The sequence below is a fragment of the Panthera tigris genome, chromosome E1 (genome assembly GCF_018350195.1).
Source record: "Panthera tigris isolate Pti1 chromosome E1, P.tigris_Pti1_mat1.1, whole genome shotgun sequence".
In the NCBI taxonomy this organism is placed as follows: domain Eukaryota; kingdom Metazoa; phylum Chordata; class Mammalia; order Carnivora; family Felidae; genus Panthera; species Panthera tigris.
Genome location: NC_056673.1, coordinates 5139210 through 5158433, shown reverse-complemented (window position 1 = coordinate 5158433; position 19224 = coordinate 5139210). Strand labels below are relative to the sequence as shown.

At 40.3% G+C, this 19224-nt stretch overlaps 1 long non-coding RNA gene across 6 annotated transcripts in view; it reads left to right on the top strand.

The window, feature by feature from the left end:
• The first annotated feature begins 233 nt into the window (after positions 1–233).
• The window catches only part of LOC122233662, a 38538-nt gene continuing 19547 nt past the window's right edge, over positions 234–19224 (top strand). For 3 of the 6 annotated variants that reach the window (XR_006211322.1, XR_006211325.1, XR_006211323.1), the window contains exons 1-4: positions 234–720; positions 1570–1645; positions 3112–3297; positions 8488–8548. This is a non-coding gene — a long non-coding RNA (uncharacterized LOC122233662). Of the gene's footprint in view, positions 721–1569; positions 1646–3111; positions 3298–8487; positions 8549–10362; positions 10458–13266; positions 13719–15223; positions 15926–19224 lie in introns of those variants that run through there. The other 3 variants (XR_006211327.1, XR_006211326.1, XR_006211324.1) reach the window with 3 other exon arrangements.

Genomic DNA, 19224 nt, shown 5'->3' with positions numbered 1-19224 from the left:
TATCTCTTGAACTACCACTGCAGATGATGAGAATTTAGCTCTCCGATGCCAGGCTCCCTGTCTCTATAGACATAGAGATTACCTCTCCTTCCAAATGTAGATTTATCTTGCTTTGGTTAGACACATTTATTACCTACCATATTTTTACTATATGACTGTTATTCACAGTTGAGCAAGATGGTCCTTTCTTGGTATCGTGTTACTTTTTTTCTGAGCCTCGTTTGCTTCATTTTGCAAGTGTCCATAACCAGTTCATTCCCGAGTTCTCTACCAATTGTGCGCATCCTCTCGTGGTACATTTCAACACGTTAGTAACTGGCATGCTTGATCCCAGCCTCCTCCAGAGCCTTCCCCCCCTCTCCTGCTCCAACCTGAACTGGTCGTTCTCTGTCCCCAAAGCCCCTGGGAACTCTATTTACCATCATCCAAAGGGCTGCCTTTATGTTTCACGTGTATCGGATCCCCTGCTTTCCAGGATCATGTTTTTTGTTTCTCTCCCTTTTCATCTGCTTCTTTGTTTCTACAGGCTTCATCTTCTAGTAACCCCCTGAGAAAGTGGGCCAGTGGGCACAGGAGATAGAACGTGTCAGACATTTCACATCTAAGATGCGTACATTCTACACTAACACTTCATCAATAATCTGGCTAGCTACAGAAACTAAGCGGCAATTTTCTCTCAGAATTTTGAAGGCACTGATTGGGTTGCCATCCAGCCTCCAGGTTAGTTGAATAGTTACAGTGTTAGTCTGATTCCTGATACTTTGTATATGATTTCTCACTCCCCTCCTCCTCCCCCTCCTCCCTGTCCTCCTCCTCTCTCCCTCCCTCCCATCCTCTCTCCTTCTCTCTCTCTCTCTCTCTCTCTCTCTCTCTCCCCCTCTCTTTCTCCTTCTCTCTTTGTAAAGATACAAGACAGATACTTGGTTTGCCTTTCCAGTCTGGAAAGTCATACACCTCCGATATGTGGAATTCTATTGATATATTTCTTCAAAAACATTTTCCACCCATTTTCTCAGTCCTCTCCTATTCTCGGCTGTCAAACCCCACCAAACTGGTCGCCTATGTATTTTGTTTCTTTTAGCTTTCTCCTCTATTTGTGAGGGAGTCTTTCAACATCATCTTCCAAATTTTATATTGAATTTTTCATCTTCTATCATATTTTTAACTCCCCAAAGCTTTTCGTTTCTCGTAAAATATTCCTTTTTTATAGCAGCCTGTTTCTGTTTCACAGTACAATATTTTCTCTTATGTCTCTGTGGAGATACATAAAAGGATTTTTAGGCTTTTCTTCACCTGCCGGTGTTGCTGCTGTCCCTCCTCTGAGATTTTTCTTTTCTACTCTATCATGTCTCTCATGATACAGGTTTTCCTCGGGGCTTGGTGATCTCCGTAGCGAGGCACCTGCTGGAGTTAATAGGAACCCGTGTGTGCCTGAGTAGAGCTTTTGACTAAGGCATTCTGGTTAAGGTTGTTTTGATGAGAAATTCCCTTTACCATCAGTTTCGGTATATTCTTTCTCCCGGTTATTTCATGTTCCTGAGGAATGATCTTGCTATCTCCTCCCTGCAGGTGTAGCCTGTGGGACGGCCTTCCACGAGCCCAGGAGAAGAAGGAAGTTGAATGGTCTCATCATTCAATACACAGGGTACCTTCTCCCCTCCAATTTTTCAGTATCCATCATTATAATATACAGAATAGTTTCACCACTCTAAAAATATCACCTATCCAACACCGTACCCCCTAATCCCTCACAAACATGATGTTTACTCTCTCATAGTTCTGCCCCTTTCAGAATGTCATCTTTCACTTAACAATATGCATCTAGAGGGGCACCTGGGTGGCTCAGTCGGTTAAGCGTCCGACTTCGGCTCAGGTCATGATCTCACAGTCCGTGAGTTCGAGTCCCGCATCAGGCTCTGTGCTGATGGCTCAGAGCCTGGAGCCTGTTTCAGATTCTGTGTCTCCCTCTCTCTCTGACCCTCCCCCATTCATGCTGTCTCTCTCTGTCTCAAAAATAAATAAACATTAAAAAAATAAAAATTAAAAAAATTAAAAAACAAACAAAATAACCCCCCAAAACAATATGCATTTAGATTCATCTTTGTTTTTGTGAATCTTGATAGCTCATTTCTTTCTTCCCCCCAGGCTTATTGCGGTATAATTGACAAATAAAAATTGTATATATTTAAGATAGGCAACCTGATGTTTTGATACATGTATACATTGTGAAATAATTGCAACAATCAAGCTAATTAACATATCCATCACCTACAGGGTTAGCATTTTTTTCTTTCTTTCCTTTTTTTTTCTTTGTTGTGAAAACACTTAAGATCTATCCTCTTAGGGGCACCTGGGTGGCTCAGTCAGTTGAGCCTCCGACTTCAGCTCAGGTCATGATCTCACCGTTGGTGAGTTCGAGCCCAGCGTGGGGCTCTGTGCTGACAGCTTGGAGCCTGGAGCCTGCTTCGGATTCTGTGTCTCCCTCTCTCTCTCTGTCCCTCCCCTGCTCGCATGCTCTCTCTCTCTGTCTCTCACTCTCTGTCTCTCAAAAATAAATAAACAAACATTAAAAACAAAATTTAAAAAAAGATCTATCCTCTTAGCAAGTTTTAAGTATACAGCACAGTATCGTTAGCTACACTCCTATTGTTGTACGTTAGATCTCCGAAATTAGTTCATCTTGTGTAGCTGAAACTTTGTGCCCTGGACCCATTTCCCCCTCCCCTTGGCCCCCTGGCAACCACCATTCTCTTCTCTGCTTCTATGAATTTGATTATTCTAGATTACACATGTAAATGAGAACATTTCAACACTGTTGTCTTTCTGTGTCTGGCTTATTTCACGGAGCATAATGTCCTCCAGGCTTGCCCGTGTTATTGCAAATGGCAAGATTTCCTTCTGCGTTAAGGATGAATAATATTCCACTGTATATGTGTACATTTTCCTTATCCATTCATCAGTGGACATTTAAGTGGTTTGCATATCTTGGCTATTATGAATGATACAGCAATAAACATGGGACTGTAGACATCTGTTTGAGATCATGGTTTTGTTTCCTTTGGATACACACCTAGAAGGATCATAAGGCAGTTTATTTTTTAATTTTTTGAGGGACCTTATACACGAACAAATTGGATAACCTAGAAGAGATGTACAAAGACCTAAAAACACACAACCTATCCAAACGGAATCAAGAAGAAATAGAAAACCGGAACAAACCAGTAACAAATAAGGTGATTGAATCAGTAATCAGAAACTTCTCGACAAAGAAAAGCCCAGTGCTATATGGATTCACAGGTAAGTTCTATCAGACATTCAGTGAATAATCAATACCAATCCTTCCTAAACTCTTCAAGGAGTAGAAGAGGGACCACTTTCAAATCAGTTTATGAGACCATCATCACCCTGATAATAAGGTCAGACAAAGAAACCAGCAGAAAATAAAACTGTAAGCAATTTCCTCCATGAAAATTTCAAATCAGTTGGATACATACTGACAATAGAATGGATCATATGGTAAGATTATGTTTTAATTCTTCTAAAGTGACTGTATCATTTTTCATTTCCACCAGCATTGAGTGAGAATTCCTACTGCCCCATAGCCTCCCCAGTTAATTAATATGGTCAGTTTCCTGGATTTTAGTCAGGAATCCCGGATTGCACAGATCTTCCCAGATTTACAACGGGATAACACCCTGACAAATCCATCACATGTTGAAAATATCAATCATTAAGTAGAAAATGCATTTACTACACCTAACTTATCAAACACCATAGCTTACCTTAACCTCCCTCAAACATGCTTAGAATACTTATATTAGCCTAGGGTTGGGCAAAATCATCTAACACAAAGCCTATTTTATAATATAATGTTGAGGGGAGCCTGGGTGGCTCAGTCAGTTAAGCGTCTGACTCCTAATTTAGGCTCAGGTCATGATCTCATGGTTCGTGAGTTTGAGCCCCACGTTGGGCTCTGTGCTGACAGTGTGGAACTTGCTTGGAATTCTCTTTCCTTCTCTGTCCACCCCCCTCCACCTCTCTCTCTCTAAATAAATAAATAAACATTTAAAAAGTTTTATAATACAATGTTGAATATCTGATGTAATCTATGGAATACTGTGCTGAAGGTGAGATACAGAATGGTCGTGTGGGTACAGAATGGTTTTACGTATATCGAGTGTTAGCCCTTATGATTGCAGGGTTGATGGGGGGTCGGCTGCTCACTGTTGCTACCCAGGATCATGAGCGGGTCCCCTACAGCATGTTGCTAACCTAAGAAAAAAATCAAAATTCAAAATTCAAAGTACAATTTCCACTGAATGTGTATCACTTCCACACTATGGTAAAGTTAAAGCAAAGAAGTAAGTCAAACTATAGTAAGTTGGGGATCTTCTGTATGGTTGGTATCTTATTATTGCTTAAATTTGCAAATCCCAGGGCACCTGGGTGGTTCAGTTGGTTGAGTGGTCCAGCTCTTGATTTCTTCTCAGGTCATGGTCCCAGGGTCGTGGGATCGAGTCCCACGTTGAGCCTGTTTGAGATTCTCTCTCTCACCTTCTGCCCCTCTCCCCTACTTGCACATGCTCTCTCTCTAAAATAAAAAACAAAACAAAATTTATTTTTTTATTTTTAAATATTTATTTATAATTGCGAGAGGAGAGAGAGAGAGAGAGAGAGAGAGAGAGAGAGCAGGGGAGGGACCAAGAGAGAGAGAGACACAGAATCTGAAGCAGGCTCCAGGCTCCGGGCTGTCAGCACAGAGCTCGATGTGGGACTCGAACCCACGAACCGTGAGATCATGACCTGAGCCGAAGTCGGATGCTCAACCGACTGAGCCACCCAGGCACCCCAAGAAAACAAAACTTAAAAAAAAAATTGCCATTCCCTAATGACTAATGATGTTGAGTATCTTTTCATTTGTTTATTTGCTATTTACATATCTTTTTTTGGGTGAAATGATCAGATGTTTTTTTCCATTTTTTTAAATTGGGTTGCTGGTTTTCTTATTGTTGAATTTTAAGGGTTCTTTTTATATTGTGGATATAAGTCCTTTATCAGACACGTGCTTCGAGAACGTTTCATTATGTGGCTAGCCTTTTCATTTCTGTTACCAATGTCTTTCCCAGAGTAACAGTTTCCACTGTAATAAAGTCTAACTTAATTGTCTCTTTCTTGGATTGTGCTTTTGGTGTTGTATCTAAAAACTCATCGCTAGCCAAAGGTCATCTAGACTTTCTCATAGGTTTTCTTCTATATGTTTTACACTTTTCCATTTTGTATTTAGGTCTATGATACATTTTGAGTTAATTTTACTGAAAAGTGTAAGATCTAGGTCTAGGTCTCCCCCCTCCCCCTACCCCACTTTTTTTTTTTTTTTAACATATGAACATTCAATTGTGCCAGCCAGCATCATTTGTTGAAAAAAACTATCCTTGGGGCGCCTGGGTGGCTCAGTCCGTTAGGAGTCTGACTTCGGCTCTGGTCATGATCCCATGGTTCGCGGGTTCGAGCCCCGCTCTGTGCTGATGGCTCGGAGCCTGGAGCCTGCTTTGGATTCCGTGTCTCCCTCTCACTCTGCCCCTCCCCCACTCACACTCTGTCTCTCTCTCTCTCAAAAATAAATAAACATTAAAAATTTTTTTAAAAAGAAAAACTATCCCTTCTCCGTTGAATTGGCTTTGCACCTTTGTTAAAATCTAGTTGACTATGTGGATCTATTTCTGGCTTCTCTCTTCTCTTTTGCTGATTGATATGCCCATACTTTGCCAATACCACACTGTCCTGAATACAGTAACTTTATATTAAGTCTTGGGACAGTTAGTGTGAATCTTCCAACTCTGTTGTTCTTCGATAGTGTGTCCATTTTTCTAGATCCTTTGCTTTCCCATATAAATTTTATTGTATTTTAAAACATGTTTTACTTATTGAGAGAGAGAGAGAGAGAGGAAGGATGAGAGGGAGAGGGGCAGAAAGAGAGGGGGACAGAAGATCTGTAGCGGGATCCGTGATGACAGCAGCGAGCCTGACGCAGGGCTTGAACTCACGAACCACAAGATCATGACCTGAGCCAAAGTCAGTCACTCAACCGGCTGAGCCACCCAGGCACCCCTGCCATATACATTTTACATTAAGTTTGTCAATATCTATAAATAGTTGACTGGGATTCTGGTTGCCTTTAACTTATTGCCTTTAATCCACAGATTAAGTTGGTTTGGAAAACTGACATCTTTATAATTTTGACTCTTCTGATCCATGAACATGAAATATCTTTCCATTTATTGAGTTTTTTAAAAATTTCTTTCACCAGTGTTTTGTACAGCATACACATCCCATACATACTTCATTAGAAATATGCCCAAATACTTAATTTTTTGGTGTGCTTATAGATAGTATTGATTCTAAATTTTAATTTCTGATTGTCCATTGCTGGTATATAGGAAAGTAATCAACTTTTATACATTGACCATGTATCCTGTGACCTTGCTATACATGCTTAGAAGTTCTATCAGTGTTTTGGTACATAATTTAAGTTGTTCTACACAGATAATAATGTCACCTGCAAATACAGACAATTTTATTTCTTTCTAACCCACAAACTTTCAATCTCTTCTTCTTATCTTATTGTACTAGGTAGAATTTCCAAGACAACACTGAACAGGAGTTGAAAGAGGACATTTTTTCCTTATTCCCTATTTCAGAGAAAAGCATTCAGTTTTTCACCATGAATTATTATGTTAGCTATTGTTAGGTTAAGGAAATTTCCTTCTGTTCCTTGTTTTTTTGTTTTTTTTTTTGAGAGTTTTTGTCACAAATAGGTGTTGAATTTTGTCAAAAGTTTTTTCTGCATTAATTCATATGATCACATCGTTTTGATTTTTCTATTAATAGGATAAATTACATTAATTTCTTTACAAATGTTAAACTGGCTTTGCATCCCTGGATGAGCCCTACTTGGTCACCATCAAGTATCCTTTTTTATATGCTGCTGGATTTGATTTGCTATTAAAAAAAAAATTTTTTTTTTTAATGCTTATTTACTTTTGAGAGACAGAGACAGAGTGCAAGTGGGGGAGGGGCAGAGAAAGAGGGAGACCCAGAATCCGAAGCAGGCTCCAGGCTCCGAGCTGTCAGCACAGAGCCCGACACGGGGCTCGAACCTGTGAACCATGAGGTCATGATCTGAGCTGAAGTCGGACGCCCAACCGGCTGAGCCACCCAGGTGCCTCATTGATTTGCTAAATTTTTAATGGATTTTATATCTATGTTTATGGGAGTTTCTTGTAATGTCTTTATCTGGTTTTGGTATTAGCCTAATACTGCTCTCATAGAATGAGTTGAGAAGTGTTCCTCCCTCTACTTGTATTTTCTGGAAGAGATTGTGGGAAATTGGTGCTACCTCTTCTTTAAATATTTTATAGAATTCTCCAACAAAACCATCTGGTCCTGGTGTTTTCTTTTTGTGGAAGCTTTTTAAGGATTGGTTCTATTTCTTTAACAGATACAGGAATGTTCCTATTGTCTATTGCTTCTTGAATGAGCTTTTGTAGCTTGTATCCTTCAAGGAACTGATCAGTTTCATTTAAGTATCAAATGCCTGGTCCTGTACATGCTCTTCCTGTTCTGTTACTTTCTTAATGTCCACGTGATCAGTCACGTTGATTCCTCTTTCATTTCTGGTATAGTTAATGTGCGGCTCCTTACTATGTATCTTTTTTAGGTTAGCCTGCTGGAGATTTATCTGTTTATTTGTCTTCTCAAAACAAAAACACTTTTGGTTTTACTGATTTTCTCTATTGTTCTTCTGTTTTCAACAAGTCAACATAAAACAGATATTCTAGGATCTCCTATGAAGCAAACTAAATTGTTGGTGTGGTTTTGAGCATTTGGTGGAGAGTAGGAAGGCAACTTTACTTTATCTTGAAGATAGGAACAGTCTCCTTTGAGGAGCATTAAACCCTTGAGGAAATTAACATAATTTTAAAATGCTACTTAATGGGGTGCCTGGGTGGTTTAGTTGGTTAAGCATCCGACTTCGGCTCAGGTCTTGATCTTGCGGTTCGTGAGTTCAAGCCCCGCGTTGGGCTCTGTGCTGACAGCTCGGAGCCTGGAGCCTGCTTCGGATTCTGTCTCTCTCTCTCTGACCCTCCTCTGCTCATGCTCCGTCTCTCTCTGTCTCTCAACGATAAATAAACATTTAAAAAAATGTAATGCTATTTGATTCTTCAATTAAAGATATTATATTTATAAAGTCATAAAAGTATGGTAACTGTAATTTCAAAAGGAAATAAATTATAATAAAATTATATTATTTTGATACATAAGTATTTTGTGGGTTTTTTTTAAAGAAAATGTATTTTTGATGTGGCGAAATATACATAATGTAAAATGCATCATTTTAACCATTTGCAGTGGCACCGAGTACATCCACACTGTTAGAAAACTCCATACCCATTAAATAATAACTATTCTATTCTTTCTTCTCCCCAGTCCCTGGAAACCACCATTCAACTTTCTTGTCTCCATGAATTTGCTACTCTAGATGCCTCGTGTAAGTGGAATCATACAATATTTATCCTTTTGAGATGGGGTTATTTCATCTAACATAATGTCTTCAAACGGGAGGGTATTACACTAAGTGAAATAAGTCAGTCAGAGAAAGACAGATCTCATACGTTTTCACTCATATGTGGAACTTGAGAAACTTAACAGCAATCCATGGGGGAAGGGAAGGGGGATAAACAGTTACAGACAGAGAGGGAGGGAGGCAAACCCTAAGAGACTCTTAAATACAGAGAACAAACTGAGGGTTGATGGGTGTGGGGAAAACGGGTGATGGGCACTGAGGAGGGCACTTGTTGGGATGAGCACTGGGTGTTATACGTAAGCGATGAATCACGGGAATCTACCCCCAAAACCAAGAGCACGCTCTATACACTGTATGTTAGCCAACTTGATAATAAATTATATTAAAAACAAACAAACAGGCAAATAAATAAATAAAACCATTCTAAGAAAAAAAACAACAAAAGCCATAATGTCTTCAAGGTTCATCCATATTACAGCATATGTCAGAGTTTCCTTCCTTTTTAAGGCTGAATAATATTCCTTTGTATATCTATCCATCTATTGATAGACACTGGAGTTGGCTATTGTGAATAACACTTCCATGAATATGGTTTACAAACATCTTTTCAAGTATGCTTTCAGTCCTTTGGAGTATATATCCAGAAGTATAACAGCTGGACCATTTTTGCAATCCTATGTTAAGCTTTCCGAGGAACCACTATACCCTTTTCCACAGTGGCTATACCACTCTACATTCCCACTAGCAATAAACAAGAGTCCCAGTTTCTCCACATCCTACCAATCCTTCTTTCCTACTTTGTTGATAATAGCCACCCTAATGGGTGGAGGGTGGGGTCTTGTGGCTTTGAGTTGAATTTCCCTAATGATTCGTGATGTTGAACATCTGTGTCTATGCTTCTTGGTCACTGGTTTATCTTCTTTGGAGAAATATCTATGCAAATGTCTTTTGCCATTATTTAAAAAAAATTTTTTTTAATGTTAATTTATATTTGAGAGAGAGAGAGAGAGACTGCAAACAGGGGAGGGGAAGAGAGAGAGAGAGACACACACACACACAGAATCCAAAGCAGGCTCCAGGCTCTGAGCTGTCAGCACAGAGCCTGACACGGGGCTCGAACTCATGAACTGTGAGATCATGACCTGAGCTGAAGTTGGCCCCCGGGTGTCCCTATGTCTAAAATGTTTTTAAACAAACAAAAGACAAAAACAAAGGCTCATGCTGTTTCCGATTCCAGAGAGAACTGGTTTGAATCCTGGCTCTTTTTACAAGCTGTGTAATGCTTAACAAATTACTGAACTCCTCCTAATATTGGTTTTCTCTTCTGTAAAATGGGGTGACAAACAGAAGGTACTACATAGGAATGTTATAGGATATTGAAACGACAGGATACACTTAAAGCTCTCAGCTTATTGCCTTCTTCTGGAATAAGTACACCCTGGTGCCATTATAAAGAGGAATAACCTGTTTAAATATGCTTTATACAGTCTCCATGATTTTTAATAAACAATTTTATCCTACCTTGGGTCTGATTGGTGTCAGCCCTTAATGGAAAGCCCACACAGATGCACCCTAGCTGCTTGTCAGATAACTCTGTTGTCCAAATCCCATCAAAATCCTGTTTATGAGAACAGATATTTATGGAGGATTTGCCTGAAGGACATGTTATTCATCTATTCTCTGGAAATGATAAATTTTACCCTTGGATCAAATAACACCATCTGAGAGCTGCATATCGGAATGGCATCATTCTGACTGTTGTCAAATTTACTTGACAGGATTGAACTTCACTGTTGTGAGACTGGCTTGCATTGAGGGATGCTGTAAGAAGCAGCCGGGCAAACTTTACTCTTGTATTTATTGCTGGGCTGGAGTCCAGGATGTTCTTGTCTGAATTAAAAAGTGTTTTCTTTATGAAGACCCGAGGGAAGAATTTTTCTTAGGTCAGCAAGATGAGAAAACTTTAAACAACGGGTTTGTCTCTATCTTGCGGACGATCTGGATCTTTTAACAGCACGTATTTCCCTACTTACTTTAGTTTCCGGGGAACATACAACCCCATCAGTGGTCCACCTTGGGTGCCTCTATAAGACAATGTGGCAATGAGAGGTAGGTAAATTTGCCCTCGGATTGTTTTTTCACCCACATTATTTCTTTGTCTCAACATTTTCCATGATTTATTTTCCATATATTTTTGGAAGCTGCCTCTTACTTATGAAACAAGATAAGAAGAGAGAAAATGGAAAAATGAGGCTAGTATAAAGGAAAGTGGAGTATCGACAGGGGATAAATCAAGTAGGCAAAACTCTCTTATTACTTTCACATTTCCCTGGGCACCTTGCATAGAACTTCACAGCTAGTATATGGTTAGTGAATGTTTGTTAAGGAAAGAAAAAGAAAGATAAGATCTATCAGGCCATTCCTTGTCCTGCTTGTGCACAGATGTAAGGTTGGGTTAGACGTAGGGGAGGCTTGATGAGTCCCTAAGAGGCCAAAGAGAATACTTTGATGCCTTCTGAGTGATATCTGACATTTCCTGAAGCAATGCCCTAGCCGTTTTTCAAGGCTCACTCCAATGCATCCACCTTACGAAAACATCCCCTGTTGTAAAGAAATACCTCTCTCTCCTGGGAATGCTCTCAGAAACTACTGTCTCTAAGTACCCATTTCAAATGTGCTTAAAATAAAAATAAAAATAAAAATTTTTATGATAACTTACGAGATACAGATATAAAGATGATAGATAAGGAAGGAAGGAAAGAAAGAAAGAGAAAGAAAAGAAAGATTAGTTCAATAAATATTTTTAAACAGGTAAATGAAAATCCATTGTATTGATTTTTTTTTTTACAAACTTGCATTAAAACTCTGTTCCCATGAGCAGTATGGATGACTTCTCAAATGGATTATAAGTAAGTAAAAGTAGCCAGACTGAAAAAGCTAAACTTTTGATTCCATTTACATAACTCTCCGGCAAAAGCAAAATTACACAGGGAGAAGAAGGGCTGGGAGACAGGAACAGGCACAGTGGAACGTGGGGGTAATGGAACTCTTGTGTCTCGTGATTGTGTGGTGTTGGTCACATGACTCTATAGCTTTGTCAAAACACTCAGAATTCTGCCCTCAAAAGTGTGGATCCCAGGGGCACCTGGGTGGCTCAGTCAGTTAAGCCTCCAACTTGGGCTCAGGTCATGATCTCATGGTTCATGGGTTCGAGCCCCGTGTCGGGTTCTGTGTTGACAGCTCAGAGCCTGGAGCCTGCTTCAGATTCTGTGTCTCCCTCTCTCTCTGCCCCTCCCTCCCTCATGGTCTGTCTCTCTCAAAAACAAGTAAACATTAAAAAAAAAAAAGAATTATTATAGGCACACATGACAACAGAAATAAACTGTGCTATTCAGAGTGACAAGGGGGGCCATACAGTGGAATTGGATGAGATGGGTAGAGGGGAGCCCAGCAGAGTTCTTTTGAACAAGAGGTTAATCATCTGAAGGCCGCAGGAAACAGAGGTATTGACTAAGTGGGGCGGATGAGGACATCCCGGGCAGAGGCCTGTGCTCAAACATTGGAGCGGGAAAAAAAGTACAGAGCTCTGGCCGAAAGGAAGACCACCAGTGTTTTAGGGAATAGGGTGAATCAAGTGCAGGCAGGGGAGTGGGGCAGGGGCCAGATCACACAGAGCCCCATAGGACACTCAGAGGATTAAAAAAAATTTTTTTTTTATGTTTATTTATTTATTTATTTATTTTTATTATTATTTTTTTAACGTTTATTTTTGAGACAGAGAGAGACAGAGCATGAACGGGGGAGGGTCAGAGAGAGGGAGACACAGAATCTGAAACAGGCTCCAGGCTCTGAGCTGTCAGCACAGAGCCTGACGCGGGGCTCGAACTCACGGACTGCAAAATCATGACCTGAGTCGAAGTCGGCCGCTTAACTGACTGAGCCACCCAGGCGCCCCAATGTTTATTTATTTTTGAGAGAGAGAGAGGGAGAGAGAGAGAGATACAGAGAGAGACAGGGGAATGGCCAGAGACAGAGGGAGACACAGAATGCGAAGCAGCCACCAGGCTCCGAGCTGTCAGCACAGAGCCGGATGTGGGGCTCGAACCCACGGACCGTGAGATCATGACCCGAGCCGAAGTCGACACTTAACTGACTGAGCCACTCAGGCGCCCCCAGAGGCTTTTAAGTATATCCTGAGAACTCTGGAAAGCCATGAAATCAAGGTAAATCATCATGAATACTCCAGGCTAACCTCCATGACAAAACTTCAAGGGAGGGAGGAGAAGAAAAGCTCCAGAATACTCTCTAAAATGAAATAAAATGAAAAAACTAAAGCAACATGAGCTTTCACGGCATTTTATAGCTACCATATGGGTATCTCATTTGTCACCCTGGGTCAATATGGTATTTACCTGTGTCCTTTCTGCTGGACCAAGTGCTTCTGGCAATTAGCAACATCTTACAAATTATTATGCCTTCAGGATCTGAAGCTTAGTTAAGTGTTCAATAAATATCTGTTGAGTTGAAATAAATTAAACAAAATCTCTAGGTATGCAAATACATAGCATTCCAAAGCCAAGTCCAGATACTAATTCCCCGGTACGTCCAAAAGTACTAAGAGATGCAAAGTTACAGGTGCGTCTGCCGAAGCATAAAATAACCTTTTTTTTTTTTTTTTGGAGCTGTCATGAATATATGCTGATCAGAATTACTCAGAATCTTCTGTCATGGTTCCAGAAACGTGGGGAAAAACAAAAGACAACACAGAGATAAAATTACAGGTTACCAAGAATTATTTTTGGAATTTTTTCAAAGCCAAGACAAACAACGCGGCCAGAAGATGAGAACAGCCAACTCGTGATAACATTTCTCTTCAGTGGATCAGGAAAGAGTCACGGAAGGTAATGACAGCCCAAGAGCAGAGAATGAATGAAGCCAAAAACTTCTGAAATAGGGAAAGGTGTGCAAAGCAATGACTAACTTTTACAGAGGTCCCTCAGTCTCGGCAATAGCAGGGTGCAAGACGGGAAAGGCATAGCAGCGGGAAGAAGCTACTGGCAAGGGGATTGTTACAGGTTGAACTGCGTCCCCCCAAATTCGCATTTTGAATCCCGACGCTTAGTACCTTCAGATGTAACCTTATATGGAGATATGGTCTTAACAGAGGTAGTCAAGTTAGAGTGAGTTCATCAGAGTGGTCCCTAATCCACTCTGATTGGGGTCCCTTAAAAGGGGGAAATTTAGGCACAGGGGTATCCATAGAGGGAAAATGCCATGTGAAGAGACAGAGAGAAGATGGCCATCTTCATGCCAAGGAGAGAGGTGTGGAGCAGATCTTCCCCTGGACCCCTCGGAAGGAACCAACCCTACCAACACCTTGACCCTGAACTTCCAACCTCCAAAACTGTGAGAAGATGCATTTCTGTTGTTCATGCCCCTAGTCGGCAGTCCTAGGTTGCAGCAGCCCTAGCAAAGTAATACAGAAATTAACCTGAAGAATCCTCATTTCCTGGAGGGTTCTAACATTAAAGGGCGAAAAAGTAGTTGAATGAGTAGATCAAGGAGATAAAAGGTCTCCTCGGGCTCATATTTACACGAAGCAGGCTTTTCTATTATATTTACCAGAAACGACACGAGGTTGGAGCCTGGAATGGGAACATATAAAGTAGTGGCAATGAGTGACCAAAATAGGTCTTAACACGTGCCAGGCACAGCATCATGTGTTTTACATGAGTCATTTGACTTGATCCTTACACCCACCCTGTAAGGAGGTTGAATTATTTTAGAGATGAAAATACTGAGTCTCAGGGAAGTTTGGTTTCCTCACCCAAGGTCAGACAGCAGTAAGAGATGGGAAAGAGCTCCTCCTGGCTCTGGCAGGGTAAGGAGGAGAGTGATCGCTGTGAATGCACCGAGACCCTTCGCCATCACAGGGACTATTCTCCACAGGGAAAGACACATCCCACTCAGGGGAAGGGCATATCTCTAACTCCAGACCCTGTAGTTTTCTTCTGTCACCTAAGAAGTAAAATAAAAGCTATGAAAAACTTGTAAAGGTCACAACCCAGGACACAGACCCACTGAACACTGAGATTTAATCCTAAGATTATAGAATGCTTCCCTCTCTGATTTTTTATCACCACATCAACAGGCCTCCAATATAATAACATTTTACAGCTAAAAGGGCTGCAAGGTACAGACTCTATTTAAGGAGGAGTTCTTAGTGGGGGCGCCTGGGTGGCTCAGTCGGTGAAGCATCTGACTCTTGATTTCGGCTCAGGTCATGATCTCATGGTTTGTGGGTTCGAGCCCTGTGTCAGGCTCTGTGCTAAGAGCATGGAGCCTGCTTGGAATTCTCTCTCTCCCTCTCTCTCTCTGCCCCTCCTCTGCCCACACACACTCTCTCTCTCTCTCTCAAAAATAAATAAATAAACTTTTTTTTTTTTTTAAAGAGGAATTCTTAGGGAAGCGCAAAGATAAAGGAGGTGACAAAAACAAGGGCACGAGAGGAATGTAAAGCTTCTGGTACTTGTAACCACAAGCCAACTCCTAGCCAGGTTAACATAAAACCTCACTCCAAAGCCTTATTTACTCAGGCCCTCTTATCAGATTTATCATCTCTGCTTCACAACTAAAAAGGATAACGAAAGCTACAAGACGTCTACACGGTCTGACGATATGAGACAAGCATGAGAACCAGACACAGATATGGCACAGATTGTGGAATTATCACCTAGGGGATTTAAAAATACCTGTGATTCATATGTTAAAGGATTTAATGGAAAAAATTAACAACACGCGAGAGCAGATGTAATGTAATCAAGAGAGGTGCAATGTTAAGAAAGAATAAAAAAGCAAATGCTAGAAATCAAAAAACTTTGTAGCAGAAACGTAAAACGTCTTTGATAGGCTCGTCAGTAAAATTCTTTCCTCTGATATCACCGAGGAAAGAATCACCAACCTGAAGAGAGGTCAAGAGAAACTTCCCAAACTAAAATGCAAAGGGAAGAAAGGATGAAAACAACAACAACAACAACAACAACAACACAGCATGTTCAAAAACAGTAGGACAATTTTAAAGGTGTAACATGCATGCAATTGGAATTCTAGAAGGCAAAGAAAGGACAAAGCAGAAGACATATTTGAAATAATAATAACTGAGAACTTGTCAAAATTAATGGCAGACACCAACCCACACATCCAAGAAGCTCTGAGAACACAGCAAAAAGAATACCAAGAAATCTACACTTAGGCATATTGTGTTCAAACTTCAGAAAATCAAAAGCAAAGAGAAAAATTTTGAAGCATCCGTATCTACATGAAAAAAGGAAGAGCTTTGGAGAAGGAGTAATTGAAGGTGAAATAAAGTGTTATGTTTTTTCTTATGCTTAATTTATCAACAAGATAACTGTTTAAAGTAACAACAGTATATATACTGGGTATTTATGACATATGGATATGTGGATTGAATGACAGTAATACCACAAGGGATAGGAAGGAGGAATTGGGATTATTCTGTTATAAGGTGGTTGTACTAAATGCCAAATTGTATAATGTTATTTGAAGGTGGGATTAGGTTACTTAAATATATATATTGCAAACTCTAGGGCGACCACTATTTTTTTTTTTTTTAGTAAGTATAATTGGTATTCCATGAGACAAAATGGAATCATACGAAATGCTCTATTATAATCAGAGAAGGCAAAAAAAGAAAATTTCTTAAGAGGGGAAAAAGTGTAAAAATAATTATGTACCACAATCTCGTGGGATTTATTGCAGGTATGAATGCTGGTGTAACATTTGAAAATCAATCAGTATAATGCAGCACATCAACAAAGGAAGAAAAAAAATCACAAAATATCAACTAATTCAGAAAATGTTCTGACAAAATCCAACACCTATTTATGATAAAAACTCCCAAAAAACTAAGAATATAGAGAAACTAACTTGACCAAAATAATCTATTAAAAGTGCACAGCAAACACCATAATGGTGAGCAACTATCCAGATACTTCTCTTTTAAGATACATACAAAGCAAGGATGTCCCTTCTCACCATTCCTATTCAACATCATACTGGAAGTGTTAGCCAGTGTGTGGGGTGAGGGGAAAGATAAGGAAAGGAAACAAACGGGGTGCCTGGGTCGTTCAGTTGGTGAAGCGTCCAACTTCAGCTCAGGTCATGATCTCACGGTTTGTGGGTTCAGGCCCCGTGTCGGGCTCTGTGCTGACAGCTTGGAGCCTGGAGCCTGCTTCCAATTCTGTGCCTCCCTCTCTCTCTGCCCCTCCCCTGCTGGTGCTCTGAGTCTCTCTCTTTCTCAAAAATAAATAAACATTAAAAAATTTTAAAGAAAAGGAAATAAAGAGTGTACAAAATGGGAACGAAGAACTAAAACTGCCTTTGTTCAGAGGCGATATGATTGTCTACGTGAAAAATCCCAAAGAATCAGCATATATTCTGGAACTAATAAGCAACTACAGCAAGGTCACAGGATAAAATGCTAACACACAAAAGTCAATTGCTTTCCTATATAACAGCAATGAACAACTGGAATTTGAAACTAGAATTATAATACTATTTACAATAGCACTGCAAAAAAAACAAGGAAAATATTAGGTATGAGTCTAAGAAAATGTACAAGAAGTACATGTGGAAACAACAAAACTGATGAAAGAAATCAAAGATCTAAATAAATGAAGAGGTGTTCCATGTTCATGGATTGAAGACTCAATTTTATTAAGATGTCAAATTCTTCCCCACTTGATTTATGGATTCAGTGCAATCCCAATCTAAATCCCTGAGTTTATGTCCACCGTTGTAGTATTGGGCTATGCTCTCATTTGGGAATGAAGACACATTCAGGTGTTTCAAGGTCAAAAAGGAGGATTAAGATTTATTGCTAAATACCACCCACGATAGTAATTAATTTACACATTAGAGCTATCATATAATCCTCATAACAATCATGTGATGGAAACTCACACATGCTCTCTGACAAAACTTTTTGACTTCACCAATCCTTCAGAGCTTCTTTGGTCATGGCTAACAATTTTCTCCACACCAATGGTCAATTCTTCGCATTCCTCTTACTTATATGGCACCAGTGGCAATATTTAACATACTTTATCATTCTCTCGTCCTTCAAGCACTCCTTTTCTTGGCTTCCAGAACACCTCACTGGATAGTCTTAGTCTCCTTTGCTGCTTCCTCCTCTCCTCTCTGACATTTCCACATTGGAGAGTTCCAGGGCTCAATTCTTCATCCTCCTCTCTTCTGCAGGGTTACCCTCTCCCTCCTTGGACTCTTAGAGTTCCAAGGTTTTCAAAACTCATCTGTGCTGGATTCCAAATTTACATTTCCAGCTAAGAAACCTCTTCTAAACTCCAAACCTGAAACCATATAAGCAACACGTGCTCAACATCTCCACTTGGAGATCTAATAGATATCTCCAATTTAACATGTCCTAAACTGGGTTGCTGATCTTCCCTCCAAAACCTGCTTTATCCACAAGCTGATCACCTGTCTCCATATATGGTAGCTACATCCTTCCAATTTCTCAGACCTAGAATTTGGAGTCATCCCTGGGGTGACTCTCTGAATCTCAGTATCCCAACCCTCTGCCTGTGAGATTCTAACTCATGAGCACTAAGTCCTGTTCTTCCCTCAGTACTTGCTCAAATCACCTTCTCAATGAGCCCACCCTGACCAGCCTCATGTACCCTGACCACCCCCATCACTCTCAATCCCCCTTTCCTTTTGTTCTCTTTTTCTCCCGGCACCTATTAATTTGCATCACATGTAACTTACCCATTGAACTATTTTTACAATCTGTCTCTGCTGAACAGAGATCTTCATCTGTTTTATTCACTAATATATCCCAGGCATATAATATAGCACCCAGTACCTGGGAAACATCCCACAAATAATTATAAATACTCTATGAATATGATTGTTTCTGTTTCACAAAAGAGGTCAACTTTAGTGTTGCGGATAAAAGGATGAATCTGGGGTCCCAGATAGGCTTGATTTCCAAATCTTGGTGCTTTCTATCATTGGGTTGTTTTTTTGTTTTGTTTTGTTTTGTTTTTCTCCTCTCTTTAGATTAAGTGCACCAGAACTGGCTACACAGCCAAATCACCGGAGGAATTTTCATATAACACTAGATGCCACTCTGAGTTTCATTCAGTCAGAGGTGGGGTGTACGTGTCTGGGCTTTCACTTTCCCAACCGATTCTCATGAGCGTCCAGGTTTGTGGACCACTGCCACAGATCCCATTCTCCGATGTGGGCATGTTTTGCTTCCAGAATTCTTAAAGAACTTGAAGGGGATGTCCAGGAATAGTTAGCTCATCAATACAGCAGTAGTTAACTATATGGCATCATAAGCCATAACTATACGGCATCATTACCCCACATTCTTCAATGAATGAAACGGAAGTTCCTCCTTTTGGACATCAATGCCACTTAAAAAAAAAAATGAAATGCGAGCTCGTTTTTATGTGTGTTCTTCCATGGCCTGGAATGCCCCCCATGTATCCAGTCAATTCCCACTCATCTGTCATGATTAAATCCGAGTGGTCTCTTTTCTTGGGATCTTTTTCCAAATCCCTCCCCGATTTTCTTTTTGGAGTGAGGCTCTC